Here is a 19,309-nt window from a genome sequence, read left to right on the forward strand (position 1 = left end):
AAATGTCTGTGAAGCTAGGTGATAAAAAATGTTGTAAAATTTTAAAATCCTTCACCAAAGCCCTAATATGGCTAAAGTTATTTTAAACTGTTAACTTATGTGCAAAATGACTAAGTAAATTGAATGGGTTCTCTTCCAGAATCTGAATTTCCTGCCAAGACCTATAAAAATCTAAATTTCTGAAAACACTACATTTTACTCATGAGAAAACCTCAAACTTACATAAAAAAATTTTACCAGGTCTTTCTCTTTTCTAGGAACTATTTAAAATTTAAAAGTCTGCTGGTTTGTGTAAGCTGAAGATGCTTTTAAACATATAATTATTTTTGTGCATGTGTACTGATTTTCAGTATCAAACTGCTTTATCCTATAACTTTCTGTACTGCCTTGAAAACAAATAAACACCGAAATCACTCACACTAAGAAAGTATTTAAAAACTTTGAAAAGAAATCAAATACAGTGTCAAGGTAAGCATTGCAAAGGAAATTCAATACTTACACAACTTTTTCTGATATTGTATCTCACTTATTCATGCTATTCAAGTATCAGGAGACTCAGGAAAACAATAATCTTGAATTTCAAAATAAGTTCCACCCCTGAGGTATTAAATATCAAGTTATGATTTTGTAGGAGTTTTGTTTGGTGGCTTTGTTTGGTGACTTTGTTTGGTGGCGTATGAGCTGAGCAGACTCATGCTTGTCAAAGAAGTTGGTACAGCACAAATGGGTTTCTCCCCTTCGTTTTCCCTGGGTGTTCCAAACTAATGGATCCTGTAGCTCTTGGTCCTTCTCTGCTGAAGAGAAAACAGGTAACTCCCTCTAAATGCAATGCTAGAGTGAGCTAGCACACTAATCACCAGAACAGACACTTGCACTATCTACTTTGCATTTCTTTTTTAAGGTTCTTTGATGCAAGTTACAGTGTGTATGGGGAGGCCGTTTGATTGGGTTTTGGTGTTTTGTTTTTTTTCTTTTTTTCCACTTGGTATCAAGACCACAATTCATTGACATGGGTGGGACAATAACATTTCTGTAAAGTTATTTTATAGTCTGCAAATGTCTTAGCTGCAGTGTCTTGTTCTAATTTGCTAGAAAAACAAAAAATTGAAATGATAACATAATCCAGAAGTAAGAACATGTTTATACAGAGAATTTTACTGGTGTAAGAAAATGAAAGGTTTTTATGAAATAGCAATTGTCCAGTATCTACTGTGAGTTTATTTTTGTGGATTTCTAGTGGAAAAAAGTAACAAATCCAAAGATATTATTTGGCTTCCAAAGTTGTTATAAAAATAAATAAATGAATGAATAAATAAATAAATAGGAGTATTTGAGATCAGTGCTCCCAAAATCTGTAAGCCCAGTTCATATTTCTAATATATCTATGAGAAATGAGCTAACCAGAAAGTAGATCTGGAAGGTTAAATAAGATGCAAGTCCACGGACTTGAAAACTTCCTTCTATTTCATTTGACTATGATACATGTTAAAACGTTCACAAAAAATCCATACACAAAAAGCTCAAGTGTTGAAATAGGTCTTTATCTAAATGACAGCTGTGGGATTAGGTCACGTTGCTTTGCATATAAAAAAGTATTAGCTGCACTTTGGAAAGCAGAATGCTAGCCAGTACAATGTGGGATTTTTTTCTTTTGGGAAGACAGTGTTTGTCAATATTGTGGAACATGCACGGAAAACAGCTTCACACAGTTTTATTTCCCTCCCACATTTTCTGATGCAATTTTTGTATGGTACATTAGGCTGTCTACCATCTTATTTGCATACAGTGTAGCTAAACTCAAAAATAAATGTTTGGTGTAATAAGACAAAAGCAGTTTTATTTGTTTTAATTGCTAGTGCCATCCATTTTAGCACTAGAAGGTGGTTGCACTTTAGTGATACTTGGGGATCAGACAATTTTCATAAAGCTTTTTACAATCATTTGTAACACGATAAACGATTTTTTGGTTTGACCAGTAATGCAATGCACATTCAAAAAATTTATACCGAAATAGCCTACAGGGAAGATACATGGCTTGGTTTTAGCCTGGTTTTATGTTAAGCACAACAGTCCTGCTCAAGCAGGTACAGATTCCTTCTTCTTCCCATTCCACATTGCTACTTGATAACTATAGTCTGCTCCCTTGATCTGTTTTTGCATATAGAGGATCTGTGGAAGGTGTTTATTTCTCATGGTTTGAGACCAAATGACATTATGGAAGCTAAATGGACTGGGATACCAAAACAATTAAATCACAGATAAACTAAATTTTACAAATATTACTTTTCTGTGCAGTGAAGCAGATGGTGCAGGGAGAGAAAGGAGTCAAGCACTTTAGTGCAATATTTTCTTATGTAATTTTCCTGTCCTTCAGGAGAGACAGCACCGTCTTGGAGAAAGTTTGGACAGGTCAGTGTTGCAGTACCAGCCACACTTGGCATAATCATGGTCATGGAGCAGGACCACAGAGCTGATTGGGCTCCTTGCTGTTCCTTGTATTCCTTGTGACTTAGAGAGATGTTCTTGGACTTTGGTGCAAAACTGTGGGCTTTCCTTCCTCAGAGAATTTTTCAGAAATTCTTATCTATTCCAGTATTCTTATGTGTCCTTATTGATAGGAAAGTCACTTCCAGGTTTGTTGTCTCTTGTCAAGACTCACAACCTGCTTCTCACTTCTCACAAAAAAATCTCTAATGTTTTTGCACTTTTTGGTTATCAGCAGGTTGTTTCTGTAGCTTGGATCTCCTCTTCTGTGAGCTAGTTTGTCATCTGGGGCAAGTGGTTAATCACCTTTAATCTTCTACCTACTTTCCTAGTAAATTCATGGGCTTATGCCAATAGCTGTTCTAACTAGGACCTAAGTCATGCCAAGTGTTATAATCCTCAACACTAGACTTCTAGACTTACAACACAAAAATATTTTTTTTTGTGTTTTTCCTTCGATTTTCATTGATTGTAAAAGACAGAAGGGGTAGAAAGGAGAACAAAACAACTAACGTGCAATCATCCCAACCTCAGTCCTTTAAAAGATTTTCTAATTAACAATGGGAACATAAGAGAGGTTTTTGACCATGACTGTTTTATTTACCTTTAAGTTATTCCAAAACTATTCCAACTTCTGTTTTGAAGAATGGCTTGGAAAGCATCATGTTGCACTTCTAGGACAACTAATATAATCTGTTGTTCAATTTATTCTAAAGGTTTGATGTTCCCAAAGATGAAGAATCTGGAATTGCATCAAGCAAAATTCTTCAAGAAATACCCCAAATATTTGACTAAGCAGTTGAACAACAGAAGTACATCTGAAACACAAAATGTGATGGACAACACTGGTCTACAAAAGACAGATTTCAATAACAAATGAATGGTCCTTTTTTGACTGTGTATGTAGTAAATCATCTGCAGTAATGAAACAACATGAAACTTACACTGCCACTTGGTTTTTCAGGGGAAAATGAACAATGTGCAATTAACAAATGTTAGATTCTGCTTTGGTTTTAATCAGAAGTGAAATAAATCATTTCACATTGAAATTCCCTGACAGAAGCACTAGTTTTCAGGATGCTTGCTGCTGCAATGTCTGACTAACAGTGCAAAAAGAAAGTTATAATATGGCCTACAATAGTCTGTGTGATCAACAGGGAGCTCATTAATGCTAAACAACACAAATTTAGTATTATCTTCTGTTTCCCTCTGCTTCTTTCGCATCTTTGTGTTATTTAGGGAACTGTGATCCATGTAGGATTCACAGATGGATGCCTTTCATCAAGATAGGAGCTAAACGAGCTGCTATAAAAGGAGGAGCATGACCACCCCTTTCATTTAAAGGAAAGCTGATTTAGGATATCTTTCTGATTTCTAAGACTGGATCAGTAAAGTTGAGTTTCACACAGGATATGCCATACCACATTCCACTTAAAAAGAGTTTCAATCTGCAATAATTACAGTCTCAAAATAAGCCATTCTCCTGACTATTATGTACTTGCAAAAAAAGAGAAGTTAGAAGAAGGAACTATTACGTTTTTTGTTTTCCAGAGCTTTGCTACCTGTAACACAGGTCATCCAAGATTGAAGATTTGAGATGTAGCTGATGTGAACTAGATTTTATTTGTGGCATTTTAAAAACTGAAGCATAGAATTTGCTGGTAATGGAAATGAAAAAAATGTAAAAAAAAAATGCACCGCAGGTCAAGAAACACTATGTATTCTAATAAGAAACAGTAATACCTATTGCTACCATAATAGAAATTCGGAAAGGTTTGTCATATTTCAAAGTTTAAATCAGCATAAAATAGAATGAAACTTAGCATGAGATTCAAATTGCACAGATAAAATTAAATTAAACCTAAATCGGCAAGAGAGAAGTTAAGATTATTCTTCTTGCTTCCAACAGAAGATACTAGATCCGTTCTTTTCCCTGTGGGCCTTAAAATTCTCTGTGATGTTGTTAACCTTGAACTTATTGCATTTATGGCCTTTGGATAGGGAGATTTAAAAGAGATTCAGAGGAGTGACGTGAATTGTGCAGCCTCATAAAACTATTTTCACTGAACAAGCAGAAATATGCACACATCCCAGAATAAGTGCTGTCTAAACCAGTGAGTCATGTAAAATACTACAGCCTCCTGTGCAATTATCTATGTGGTTCCAACAGCATTTATAATTACATTTGTACTAACACAACAAAAATAACAGGGCTACATAGTCTTCAAGCCTGAATCAGCACACATCCAACTCTTGTGTGGGAGGGGAGAATTTGCAACGTGCTTTCATTGTTTGTTACTGTGTGAAACATGGCAAGATGAATTCATGTTTCCTACAGAACAAATCTGAGGGCTTCCAAGGTCTCAAAGTGCTACACTCTTCATTGGACACCATTACTACCAACAATAGCACAATTTCTAAAATTTAATGTTTATGTATTTGCTTAATTTTTTAAGATTTTTCTCCTAGACTCTTTAGAAAATAAAAATGAGGAAATTGTACAACAGGAAGCTGTTCTATTTTAATTCTACCCCCAAAAAACATGATCTTACAAATACTGATGAGATCCGTATTCCACAGACAAATTTCCAGCTCAGAAAGATTTACCCAAACAGCCGTTAGAACATGAACTCAGTAGCAATGGCAAAAAAATATCAGCAGGGATTCTGCACAAATAATTATCATGTAAAATGCTCAAAAAACATTTATACTAAGCAAAGTGGGTTACAATGTTCAAAATTGTAGAAAACTATCAAAGTTACCTTTACATAGCATTAATGAGTTCTTTTGCACATCACAAACTATCTAACAGATGTAAAGCCTACTGCACAGATGAATGTTACTTAGCCAAACAGCTCTAATTCAATTCATACAGTTCTGCATGGTTGTAGATTTTTGTTAAATATTTCTTGCAAAAATATTCCTAATTTAGAAAGAAACGTAGGAATTTACTGGATTGATAAGTGTCTTCAAATGTATTGTTTATTCTGCTGCAAATAATACATATCTGGAAAATTGTGTCTTTTTGCTGACTTTATATTAATTGCTGTACTCAAGGTCTGACTCCTTATGCATAGCACTATGCAAAAAGACCTTTTTTAAGGACCTTAGCTATAACATAATGCAAGAGAATGGACTGTGACTCAAAAAAAATTGTCCATTTGTGGAGGCACCAGGATGCTTTGCTGAGGCCAGGTTTGCAACTTCCTGAGGAGAAGGAGGTGAGTTTTTGGGTGTATGATGGCAGACCTCTGGTCTGCACAAGACAGAGGGACTGAACTTGTCACTGCCAGAGGCTGAAGACCAGGCTTTGAGGCCGATAGAGACAGACTCTTGAGACAGGATGGTGCTTTTCATCATGCCAAATTGCCCTCGCTTGCACACAAGTCCCACTCTCCTCCTGTCATTCTTGGAATCTCTGCTGGTCAGAATGACCCCAAGATACATACGAGTCTCAATTCCCAGCCAGGCAGCCGAAGGAGGAGTCAGGATTCCTCAGCTGTGGTTTTCAGGGTTGTTTATCACTTCTTATCTATAACATTCTTTCCCTGGCCTGCTGAGGTCCATTCAGCAGGTCAGTCAGAGGAACACTGACTGTCCTCAGAGGTGGTGTTGTCTTTTATACTAAAAACTACCTGTACATTATTTACAATAATTCCCCAAAACCTATCATCTGTGTTAGACAGTATTTTCCTACCTTAAGCCAATCCAAGAGTGCCAGCATCACCCAGAAGATGGAGGCTAGGAATAAGGAGAAAGAATGACAAAACATGCCCAAATTCCTCCATTTTGGGACCCTGAACCTCCATTTTAAAACCCTAAAAATCACTTTTCACCCTGTGACAAACTAATTATTATTCTACTTAAACTCTCTTGACTTGTAAGTCTTCATATAAAGGTGGTAATTTGCTACATAGGTCAAAGTCACAGGTGTCTTGAGCCCTGTGCCAAGATCTCTGAGCCCCCTGACAGGGCTCGAGCCATCCAGGACAGCTAGAAAGATGTCCTGGGTTCCAACATGTTGTAGTTAAGATGGAGACAATACAAAGCAACACACTCCATTTTCAGAAGGCTTCAAACCTGTTTTTATTATAGCATGCATGCTTTTTATACATTCTTGCAAAACTCATAAGTTTACACTTTAGTCATTGGTCACAAGAGACAAAGAAAGTGCTTATTGGAATAAGCAGCTGCAGGTTTCTCTTATTTATCCTTCTTTCTTTCTTGGTTTCTATGTCAACGACCTTGGTAGAAAATTCTTTCAGGGGTAAATATGGATCCTTTTATCAAACTTCTCTCTGGCTCACAGAAGTCACTGTAAAATGTCTTGCACATCCTCCCCCCTCTACTGATGTGAGAGGCAGCTGTGATGTCTTAGAAGGTGTCATAAACCATCAAAGGCCCCTGAAAAGCCCCCAGACTCATTTCTGAGGCCTTCTACCAGAGGTCTGCAATCAAAAGACAGTGTAAAACTCCCCCCTATCCCAGATGTGGTGATTGAACATTTCCACCTGAACCTTGGTGTATATTAACCCTCTAGGCTTTTATTTCATGCCTACCCCTGACAGATCCTTCGATCATCACTTCGACGTATGGCAACGATCAACAGCACCCATTGTAAATCCATGGATGGTGATTATATGTTTCTACTCCCATGCTTCTTTCTCTTTCTTCCTTTCTTTTCCTTTATACATTTTCTTGAAGTGAGTGATAGTTTTATGCTTTCATATTGCCATATTTCTATAGATAATTATCACCAAAATGGCTATTTATCTGCTTTTCACTGCAATCAAATTGTTCTAATATAAACGCTATAGATAAATATTTACAAATACCAATCATTTAGTGTCACTCCACCATAATCCACTTCAAGGGATCTATTAACAAGAACATGGGTGACCCTCACCTTCAGTGGCAGACAAAACATCACAGAATCTAAAGTATAAAGAAAAAAAAATAGCTTTGGAGCTAACACTAAAAATTTTCACTATGTATTTTTGAAAATCTGCAGTAGATTTTTCAGATATAAATAAAAGAACAGAGTTACACAATTCTTTCAATTTTGAAAATATGTATTCACATTGGCAAGTAAAAAGAAAATTTATATGAAAATAAATATGGTTGTTTAGGGATGTAAGCCTAACTTGAGTGATGAAATTTGTATTAGTGAAGAAGGAGTGAAACTTCTATTCATGGTTCATCAATCTCAGGAGCGTCATTTATTTCATAATTATAACCATCTTCCCTCTATGCCACTTGATTTTTAACTATTCAAAGACTGCAACTGTTTCTTTACCATTCCAACTGTAAATATTTTTCTCTACTTTTATGTGCTATCTTCAAGAGAAAAGTAATAAATTTATCAGTTTAGGAGTTGGAGTAAGAGCTGCTTTTTCTGTTTAAAATAAAGCAACATATTTAGATACAAGTTTAATTTTTATTTAAAGACAGTGATTTGTTTCAATTAGTGATATTTCTTGGTGGCAAAATAAGTACTGTTTTTTGAAGCAAAGCCTCTATAAAGATTACTCTGCTTTACATGTTACCCTTTCTTTTGTGTACAGATAAATAATTAAATAGTTTAGACAAACAGAAGAGTGCATATGCAGTTATGGATAGTGACTGCAGTTATACTCCAAAAATACAAAGTATAAGAGTGCCATCTTCTGGAAATAATATTTTTTAGACTTCTCATTTTAATTTAATCCTTGGTTTAAAAGAAATATTAGTTAAAGATTTATGATGTTTACTTGCCTGTTTGCCCTGTGTTTCCCTTTTCATTTGTCTGTGCTGGTTTTAAAGTTAGTATTTCCTCTACAAACTCTTTTCTATACAGGGGCCAATAAAGTGTGAGTTTAATAATCAGAGTTTAGGTTTTCAGGTTTATAAGTAGTCATGCAGTCCCTAAGGGTTAAAACAATCTGAACAGCAACCTCCTAAAAGAAAAGAACCAACTTTATCTGATTCTAAAAAGTTTTAATCCTTTATCTGAATAAGCTTTGACAAACTATAAAATAAAATGAGGCTTACTTCTCATCATTCTCTGAAATTTTAAATCTAGTTACTTTCTCTGTTCAGCCTGTTCTACAGTGGGAACAAATCACTGATTATTACAATATGAAACTATTTGTGCTTCTGAGTCAGACAAAAATGCACACACATATTACACATCAGTTCTTTAGAGCCTTAGAAGAATTTCACAAGGAAAATATTTTTGTCTATTATTTCCTCTTCCAATTATATATCTAATTTCTACTGACTCTGATAAAAATATTCTAGTCAAGGTAGCTCTATTTTTGATAAAAATTATGAAATGCAGTTAATTTTAATACCACTGCTAACAAAGAAACCCCTATGCTTCTTAAACATAGACAAATCAGGGACCCTGTAATAGCACAATTATCCTTGACTTACAGAAGTCCTTGTATCCATAAAATGTGTGCTGAAAACACATGCTAAGGCTCTGCACTGTCTGGGAGTTAGACCTTGGGAAAGTGATGTGTAAAACAATGTCCTACCTTCTTGCTTTGGAACCCAATAAAATCAAATCTCTCCTACTGTACTTCAAATGGGATTTTTCTGTCTGTGTTTATTTTATATATATTTTTTCAGACCCCAGCCTTCATTTTTCATGTCGTTTTTTGTATTGCTGCTACCAAAACCAATAATCGTTTGTCCGGCATCTCACTCATTCTTTGAGCTCTTAAAAACCTCTGAAATGAAATTCCCTTTCTTCTCTGTTCTTACCTTCCTAGATTAAATACAACTATTTGTCATCTTTCCAAGCTTTCTACTTTCTACTGTCAACAATCACTCCACCCTTTTAGACCTTCTGTCCCAGAGGGATTTCCACTTTGACCAGACCCTATTTTCTCTTCAGCTAATCAAAAGCACGCTCCTCATCTTCTTTCAAGGAGCTTTTAAAACATGTTCCTGTAACTTTTGTAGATAATTCTTTCTACTTAGCTAAGAATCAAGATAAGAAAAGCAAAAATAAATTAAGCCTTTTCAAATAGATTTTAATCAGATTAAAATTTATGTACATGTAACAGTTTTTCAGGGTTCTCATGTTATCAGTATATGTATTACAACAGTTCTTCTCCTCTTATCAAATGTCAAGTCCTTTACATTGTTTGAGTTGGTAATATGTGTGCTTGTATTGTTTTAGTTTCTATTTTTCAATTCCAAATTGTATTTTGTGGTATTTCTGCCAACTGCTAATACCAATTTGGGAAATTTCAAGTCTCACTACTATATTCTTGTATACTAACAATGTAAAATTACAGTTATTAGCATTCACAAAAGAGAAGTCTAGAAAACTGCCATTCTTAAACACAGATGGTCTTTCTGTCTTGTCATTATCCCTGTATGTATGATGGAATCAAAAGTCCTACACAGAATTTGGAGAGGACCCAAGAACTGCAAGATTGTCAGGACTCAAGATATGGACACAAACACATTGCAGTACTCTAAACTGTTTCATAGATATATAAAGCTCCTTTATTGGTCTAGCACTTTAATATTTCAAAACACAACATGATATTAAGCAACTCAGATAAATATTTTGCAATAGTAAAGAGTACAATGGGAACATCGATCAGACTAAATGATCATTTCTTTGCCCAAAAACTTCCTACAGTCTCCTCTTAATAGAATATAAAAAGTATAAGAGGGTATTTTTAGACAAAGTGAATGATACAATTTAAAACAAACAAAAAATGGTTATTTACTGTGCTTTGTTATTCTAAGGCCAAGGATTTTAAGCAGAACCACATAGACTATGAACAAACTGGAGGCAAGGAGCTGAACAGTGCTCCTTGAAAAGAAAAGAAAACTGAATGAAACTCATTCAGAGAGTATTTTCTTTATTGTAAGAAATCACATATCACAGTTCCAAACCAAAATGACAGTGCAACAATCAAATGGACCCAGATATCTAAATACTTCGATCACAGATATGGAGGAAATATTCAAGCTATACAATTTTGCTGTCCTGTGCTGTCGGGGAGGAAGGTTGGGGAAGCCAGTTGGGCACAGCGCCATCCTGGATCTGCACTACAGGGCCTGTTTGATGTCACTTTAGTGCCCGTATTTGCTATCTTACCACTCCCACCTTGAGAATCACTATTCTTTACAGAACACTTTTTTTCCTAAATTTATTTTTGCTTCTTCTCTTACAGCCTCTTATAGACCTTTTCGTGGCTCCAAATGGCTTATTTATAAGCTTTTTAATTTTTATGGGTTTTTTTATTCCTGTCACCTTTTGAAAATGACACCAGTCAATATTTGTTTTGCTTCCAACCAAACACAGTCTTTCTTAGAGGCTCTCAGAAAAAAGTCTCCAAGTTTATATTATGACCCAGCATGCAATTTTTCCAACTTTAAAATTATTTCTATTGACAGCAGAATCTTTTTCTATCGCAAACAATATTTTATCAAAATATGTGTTCTTTGAAAATGTCAAGATATCAATGTTTTCTATCTAGTCCCTTACTTAAAATAGTATGACCTCAGCACCAATACATGCAGAGTTTCACTGATAAATTCCCAGCAAAGTAGTTATTCACATTTTTGCATAACCTTTATGTTAAAGATTTTTTTTTCTCAAGTTTATCCCCTTCTTTCTTTTGTGACACTCTTCAGACATATTTAATGATGTTAAGAGAAGTTTTCTAGACAAAACAATCAGCTGACAATGAAAAAAATCAAGCAATCAGACACAGTCTATTTTTAAAATAAGTCAATGTTGTAACAGCTGGTACTGCAACAATAAGAACCCAAAGCATTATCATGAACCTTGTGTTAAAATTGTGAGGGCTAGTATCTTAAACTGAAAATAATCACCAATTTGCAAGTTATTTCACTGAAATCTGTCAAAAATATTTGAAAATCATGCCTTTAATATATAAATTTTAGTAGGTTCTATATTTTTATAGGTGCAAGATTAAAAACCAAAAAAGTAACAAAATAACATTTTGGAGTTATTGCAATTATAGAACTCTGCCAACTTATCACCTCTAAACATTCAGTGTGACACAAACATGAGAAACAAATTTGGTAAGACAACACAGTATATGTAAAAGTCAAGCTACAAAATGGTAATGGACAAGCAAGTCCCTTTAGCTGCAACTAACGTACTGTCCACCTGTCAGGTTAGATTTTTTTTTCAACTTGACTTTCGTTGTTTGACACTGACTTACCTGGATGTCAAATTAAATTATACCAAAAAGAGGAAATACTCCTAAGTAATAGTGAATAGGTCTGCCATTTTTTTTAAATGCATGGCTAATAAATAGTTACAATAGAAAAAGACTGTATTTTTTCTTTATTTTTCTACAGGTAAAAATAGGCAGAGTTGGCATTAAGATGGACTTTGAATCTTTATGCATGTACAGAATAAAATAGCTATAAAGATTTTAAGTTTGGCACAGGACGTGCTGCCCCTTTCATTATTTATTAATTAATTTATTTATTTAACCCAAAACTGTACCTTTTTCTATCTAAGCAACGGCTAAGTGAGAAATCTCAGCATCCATACATATTGTAACAGTAGCAGTTTAAATGAGTAGCTATAAGAATTTTAAAAATCCAGAAGTCATTTTAAGCATCAAGGGTGAAACCAGGAGAGAAATCTAAATTCACTTATGCTGAAATATTTTCATGTACATCTGCTGGTAAGACATCTTCAGCTCAAGATACGCTTTTGAAAACAGATCCCCGTAAAGAAATCTGAAATGTTCTATGAAAGATTTTTTTTCTGGTCCATAGCTCGAGAATACAGCCTTGAAAATGCACATAGATCTGCATGGTCAAAACTGAAGAAAATCCCCACCTAATATTCTAAACATGAAATTAGTCATTTCTGGATATGGGCACTCTACATGAAGAGATGCCAAAGCATAATTCCTCCTTTTCAGCTTGTCAGACAACCAACTGAAGTTAAGAAAGTAAATAAATAGATAAATAATAAATAAAGATGGTTTCTCTGAAGTCCTCTGCAATGAATCAGAATACAATGAAACTCTAGTAGGCAGTGAGTTATGGGCAGAAATATTCTTAACATTTTATTGAGTACTTTGACTTTAGCTGAGAGCTAACAAAGAGAAGATATAAGAGGCCATCTCTAAAGATAAGGACATCAAAATAAGTGCTTAGGTTATTCTGTTAAATAATGTGGGTTTCTGAACTTTCTTTTGTCCTTTTGCAACAGGACAAGTAAAAAGAATAAATAAGCTTTATTTATGGGTTATTTGGAAGCTGAACAGTTAGTTTGTCTAAAAGGAGTCATACTTTGCAGAGTTCAGTGTCTGATATACATATGTGAACTCAGTTTATTTTTTTTACTATTTGAAAGTCTATAAAACTTTAGCCACATCGGTGAAAAGGAAGAAAGGACAAATACATAGGCTTGCTTCATGGACTTCTTTTTCCCTAACTGCCAGAAATTTTTCCATACTTTGTAATATCTTGTCATAACAGTGTAATATAACTATCTCCATTCCATAGAGCAATTATTCAAAACTTCCCTTGACATACTAGAGAATTCCTTGGCACACTAATATTATATCAGCAGAACTCACCAAATTTCAAAGAAGATAAAAATAATTTGAAAACCCACAAGCAGTGTTTTGGTTGGTTTTTTTCAGTTTATTTGTGTATTCCCAAGATTTTCAAGCATTCATTTCCCAAGCAATAATACTCTTTCACGGAGTAATATTTCTCCTATTTTTGACAATTTATTTGATTATACTGTGCTATATTTCTCTAATATATCAGTAAGAAACACCTACTAGGAGAGAGGGTGAAAAATAGTTGGCAGAACTACAAAAAAAAGGTCTCAGTCAAATTATTAACAGAAGAAGAAGGTTTGGAGGTAAATTGATAATAATTTATAAATGCCTTAAAAGAGGGAAAACATGAAGTATTAAATGAGTATTTTTTTTAAATGATGAAGAACATAACAGAAAGCAGAAGAGTAACATGAAAAAGATTACTTTCAACTACAAAAAGGACAAATATGGAAATTGGTAAGTGTTGAAATAATAGTAGTCATTAATAGTAAAAACTGAGAAAGATTAATATGGAAAGTACTGAAATGTTCACATCTTTAAATCAAGAAAAATGCCCTTCTGAAATATCGGTTTAATAAAATTATTGAGCTCAATGTGGGAATAAATTGATAGAATTCTTTGTGATATAGGAGATCAAAATAGAGGATCTAATGAAACTTCTGGTTTTAAAATATATGAAACTGTGAAGTGTTAACCAATAAACCATATGATGATAATTTTTCTGTCCAACTCAGCCATTTATATGCAATAATTTCTCCAAGAACAGAGAGAACACACTCCAGGGCCTTGTCTTTCCCTGTCGTTTGCATAATTATATCTACTTCTGAATGCTTAATTCTGTGTAGTTAGACAATTGTGCATAGATAGAAGGAAAAATCCTGAGTATTTGAAGCTCTACTCATAAAATACCAAAAATCTTTAAAAACACAATCTCCCAGAACCTGCTGCTAAAACTCCAAAGTTAATTGCATTTATCAAGTTCTCAAATCTGCTGAAATTTATTGAGATAAAGCTTACAAACAAATTACAGTTAACATACTGATAGTATTGGAACTAGTGAACTAAAGGTAACTTTCTGCTCCCAAAACCAGCCATATTGATAACAGCATTCCAAATAACATTGGATTATTTTTTAATCAAATATCCTCTTTGATTTGAGTCACAGCTAATGCGGGAAAGTCCTGTGGTGTGTTGTGCATAACCATTCCTGTAAAACTCACCTCCAAACAGATCTATCAACTGACTTCCAAACACACTGGTTTTACAGTAGGTTGATTGGGCACAGAACACTGATAGCAGTAATTTTTCCTGATTTTTCAACACAGCACCATAAAAATACATATCCTTAACAGTGGGTTTGAGGACAAGTCACTAATCTTCCCCTTTAGACAGTATCTTATCATAAAAGTTGGCAATATTATGCCTTTACTTCTCAGATTGAGATGATTGTGTGTTAAAAATAATTGAATTATACATTTTCAGTATTTGTTTACAATATTGCAAAATTTTTTTTTCATCTGTTCTACACACCATAATAATCCTTGGCCTTGCAGAATCCTTGGTTCTACAATGTTATATATGACTTTTCCATTTCTTGCTTTTTTTCTGAATCAAAATGCTAATGCTAAAACATATAAAAAAGATATCATACCATTTAGGTTTGTAATGGAACATACTAATAAAAAAAAATTCTTCATCTATCAATTCTTTCTACCTTTCCTTTGCTGATAAAGTCAGTACTGTTAGGGTAATTATTTAACTTTTGGTGTTTTTCATAAAATCTGTACTTCTATGTCTTGGGGTTTTTTCCTTATCAGAAAACTGAATAATCTGTGTGTTGAACCAATTTTCACCACTGCTGTTTCACCAAGCTGATCTGTTAAACTGTGTTCCTCCTCAGTTCCTCTCTTCTGATATATATGCCTGGACTTTTCTAACCCACATGTGAACTAGACGTAGTCTTTGTTTAATTTAAATTGCAGCAGTGAACTAAAAAGAGCTTTAAAATTTAGGACACTTAGAAATGGGTGTCCAACAGTTAGGCAGCAGTTATCTGGTACATTAAAAACAGATGAGGATAAAAATAAAGATATTTCTCTGCTTCTGCAGTGACAAAGCTTTTTGTTAAATTTCGTCAAATATTCTGGCTGTATAGGGAACGCCTTAAAGCTTGCAACAATGAAAACTGAAGGAGAGGATACAAATAATTTAACCTAACCAAAAAGAAACAAAATCTTTAAACCTCTTTTAAAGTTCAGGTCTTAGGCTGAAAGATACCACGGGGAGATGACAGATTTGCTGCCACTGAATTAAATTAAGCACCTATAAATTATATCACCTTGACTACACTTCTCTCCCAAATCCTCACATTGAACAAAGATTCATTACAGAATGTCAGCTTGACATGAATTTTAAATGAGTGAATTCTCAACTAGTTAATTAAAAGTAGAATCTACTTCTTTGTGTTTCTGGAGCAACAAAGAAATATGTTACCCAAGCCTCTCTGAAACATAAAAGCTGCATTATAAATTTATTAAACTTGAAGTTCAACCCAGCCTAACCAGACTTCCAGGATGACTGCTGAGAGAGAGAGATGAGATGACTGAGAAAAAAAAAGTATCTGAGAGATGTCTTCATGGATTGCATTGTCCACTGATCAGAATCAAATATTCTCAATGCAATGCTTGAATTGTGTAAATTGGAAAATTCCCATGACCATGTCTACCTTGTTGAAACCATAGTAAGAGAAATTTTGCTACTCCAGGATTTTTGCCAGAATAACTAGTATTAAAGAAAACTGAAGAAATTTCTTTTGTATGTAGTTGGCCATATCAACCAGAGGACAAACAGTTAATCAGAAAATTTTGGATTTGTTTTTGTAACTACAACTGAAAATGTTGCAATACAAACACTTAGTTTTAAAGAGATGAAAATTAGAAATATTTATTTTGCATACAGATATCATACACTAGTTTTCTGGGGTTTTTGCCTGTCAATATAACCCTTACAAGTAATTTAGAAATACCTTTGCAATATGCCCTGTCTTGATTTATTAATATTCAGAATAAGTTTTCCTCTGATTAATCCTTTATGTAGGAAGCTAAGAAATGAAATATTAATACAATCTGGGGATGTACTATAACTGCAATTCATTTTTCCTAATTAGAAACTTGAACATTTTGTATAACAAGCTGCATTTTCCTTACATGAGATGGATTTCAAAAATAGCTGCAGAAAGACCACCAATATGGCAAAACAAAAAAATGGGCAAGAATTATGAATAATCACTATCCACAGTATTTAAAATCAAAATCAGGTGAAGAAATGATGCACCAACTTGTAGTGCTCTTTTTAATATACAGGGAAACAGATTTCACACAGCTATTCCTTCTTATTCTGTATCTTTATAAAAAGACTTTGTAGAACACTTTGGGTATACATCAGAAATGTGGGAAACTGGTTCTCCAAGCACAAAAATCTGTTATCTATAAGGTAAAGACATGAGTGGAGCTTTTTATTTCAGAATAATAAAATATATGGCATTTTTCTTTAATATGGAAATTTAGTTTATATAAAAAAGCATTAGTCACTAATTTTTTTATTATTATATTATTTATTGTATTATTCTAACACAAAATGGATGCTATATAATTTTATTTACAGTAATAATTAAAAGAAGGACCATCCTTCAAGGTACATTCTGGAATGTCCCCCCCAGGAAAGTGTCCTCTGGAGATAGGAACCTTCTGATCACTGAATCCTTTCCACAGTTTCCTGATGATGCCTATTCCCTCATTGAACACTGCCAGTCTTAGGGTCAAAAAAGAAGGAAGTCAATAATTTATTTCTGATTCCATATGATAAGCCAATGAAGTGTTCAAACCACTGAAGTCCTCAAGAGGCTAAACTGCTGCGTGCCTTTGGAAAAGGGGAAACCAAACGGCCACAAGCACTTGCAGAGTCTGCAATGGTAAGGAGTTACTTTAGACAAGATATGGCCAGACAGTTTTCACAGTTCCCACAGGCCCAAGTGAAGAGGTTATTGAACTATTGAAATATTGAACAAAACACTGATTACTTGAAAAAACCAGGGGTTTGTTTTTACTCTTTTTATGAATACTTTGAATTTTTTGTATGTGTGCGAGCATTTGTGGGGCACTTTTATTGAACCAAAGTCAAAAGGGTTTTTTTAACTGAACCTTCCTGGAAAATATTGGAAGACCTTTTACTCTTCGGTCTGTGTAATTAATGTTCAAACCAATTTATAAAGTTCCAGTGCAAGGGCAGAAATGCTATTGACTAGTGTTTTAACTTCATACTGGAGAAGATTCCCTTGTTTCTTGGTCTAAGTACACAGAGAATTCAGAGTTATTGAATTCACTGACTTTCAACTGAATAAAAGATTTTAGGCGAGAAAACTTTTAAATAAATAACTATAACCTCAAAAAAAGACACTGTAAGTTTACCTATACAACATATTGCTTTGAAAAAAAAATCAAGCCAAATTTTAATTGTGAATGTGTTGAATGGAAGATTTCTTGCTCAATATAAATATAAATTTATATTTATAAATTTAATAGAATGAAGAACAAAAAGAGCCAAACCAACACCAACAACACCAAACCAAAATCATTCCCCTTCGTTAGCAGCTGTGAACCCTTCTAATAATCAATTAGCAGAATGGTTTGATAAGAGGAACAAAAGATTATTTTGAAGTATCATCATTGTCATGTTAAAGTAAATAGCAGTTTAAGTGTATGGCACTTGGCAGAATTCCTTTTCCAGCAGTTGTTTGAAAAGAGCATGGCCTGTATTCATATTCCTATTCCATCTGAGGGAAGCTGTGCTGTTATGCAAAGTAGCTAATTTAATGAGGGTGAAGACATCCAAGAGTGAAATACTGACACTATCATTGCTACTTCTTTTCTCATTTCTCAGAATCTTCTCATTTTATTGACTCCCACTTTCTAGCATGCATAGAACTAATATTTCTTGTCATTAGATTTGGACACATGCTTTTCACTTTTTTTTTTTAATTTTTAAATTTTAAATCAAGATTGTAAATCTTCCCTCTTTTTTTTTTCTGTGTGTTTCAGAACTCTTTTGTCTATTTTCTCTTTTTCTAACCTAAGCTTACCTAAAGCTTACATAAGTCACCTAAAGACATTCATTTGTCTGGTCTCTTGTTTCAGGCAGTAAAGGGAAAGAAGTCTTTCCAAGGGGCTATTCTTCCCCTAATATATTTCTGTAAAGAGCTTCTGCAAGTACTAATTTCTTTGTATTAAAAGGGACCCAACCATCCAGTTAAATCTTTAGTTGTGTGATAAAGTTGGGTGAGACTAAACCAACTTCAAGAAGTATTTGTGAAGTTATTTCAGACTGGAACAAAACTGGTCGATCTCCTTGCCTCTAGTTCAAATCTGTCCTTTTATCATCTTTTCCTTTGAGCAGATGCCACTTTTTTCACTATAATGTTTACCACATCACCAGGACAAAATCAAGCAGGCTACCCAAAAAGAAACACCTCGGTCTGTATTCTTCGTTAATTTGGGATAAATTTCAATGTATAAGGGATATTCTTAAACATGAAAAATAACATGGAAAATTATATCTCAATTTTAAATTATTTCAAATATTTCTTTTATGTGATTAAATAAATTTAATAATGAACACTATCATCAGTTGCACAATGGTAGCATACTTGAATTCAAATTTGAATGATATTCAAGCTATGTATGAATTCAAAATAAGTTGAGCTAGTACATTCTCTAACATAGGTTAAGAAAGAAAGAAGGGAAAGGTCTTCACAAAATTCAATGATTGACTTATTCTTACAGACAAAAGGAGAGGAGGGGTTTTGTAATGCAAAAAAATAACAAAGAATGATTATCAATCATCTAAATTATCTGTATACAAAGTGAGATATAGAATAATTCAAGGAGACATAGAAGTCATTAGATGTCAGATAGTTCTATCTCATTAGCACAATAAAAACTTAGTTTGATGTTCCACATCACTTGATCATCAGAGAGCAAGATCCATACATAATTGATAAAAACAGAGAAAAGCTAGCAATTGGGGCAAACACTTATTTCCAAAGCTTTAATATGCCAATGGAATTAGAATTTGATAAAACAGAGAACTTACCTTGTTTATATGATAAAGCTTAAAAAGATAAAGAATGAATGGATGCTAAAGTTGTTCAAAGTGTTTGCACCCTAAGATGTGCTTTTAATATTCAGACATATATTCCT

Source organism: Melozone crissalis, unplaced genomic scaffold (assembly GCF_028551555.1).
Source record: "Melozone crissalis strain CALT ecotype California unplaced genomic scaffold, PUWL_Pcris_2 ptg000013l_1, whole genome shotgun sequence".
Lineage (NCBI taxonomy): Eukaryota > Metazoa > Chordata > Aves > Passeriformes > Passerellidae > Melozone > Melozone crissalis.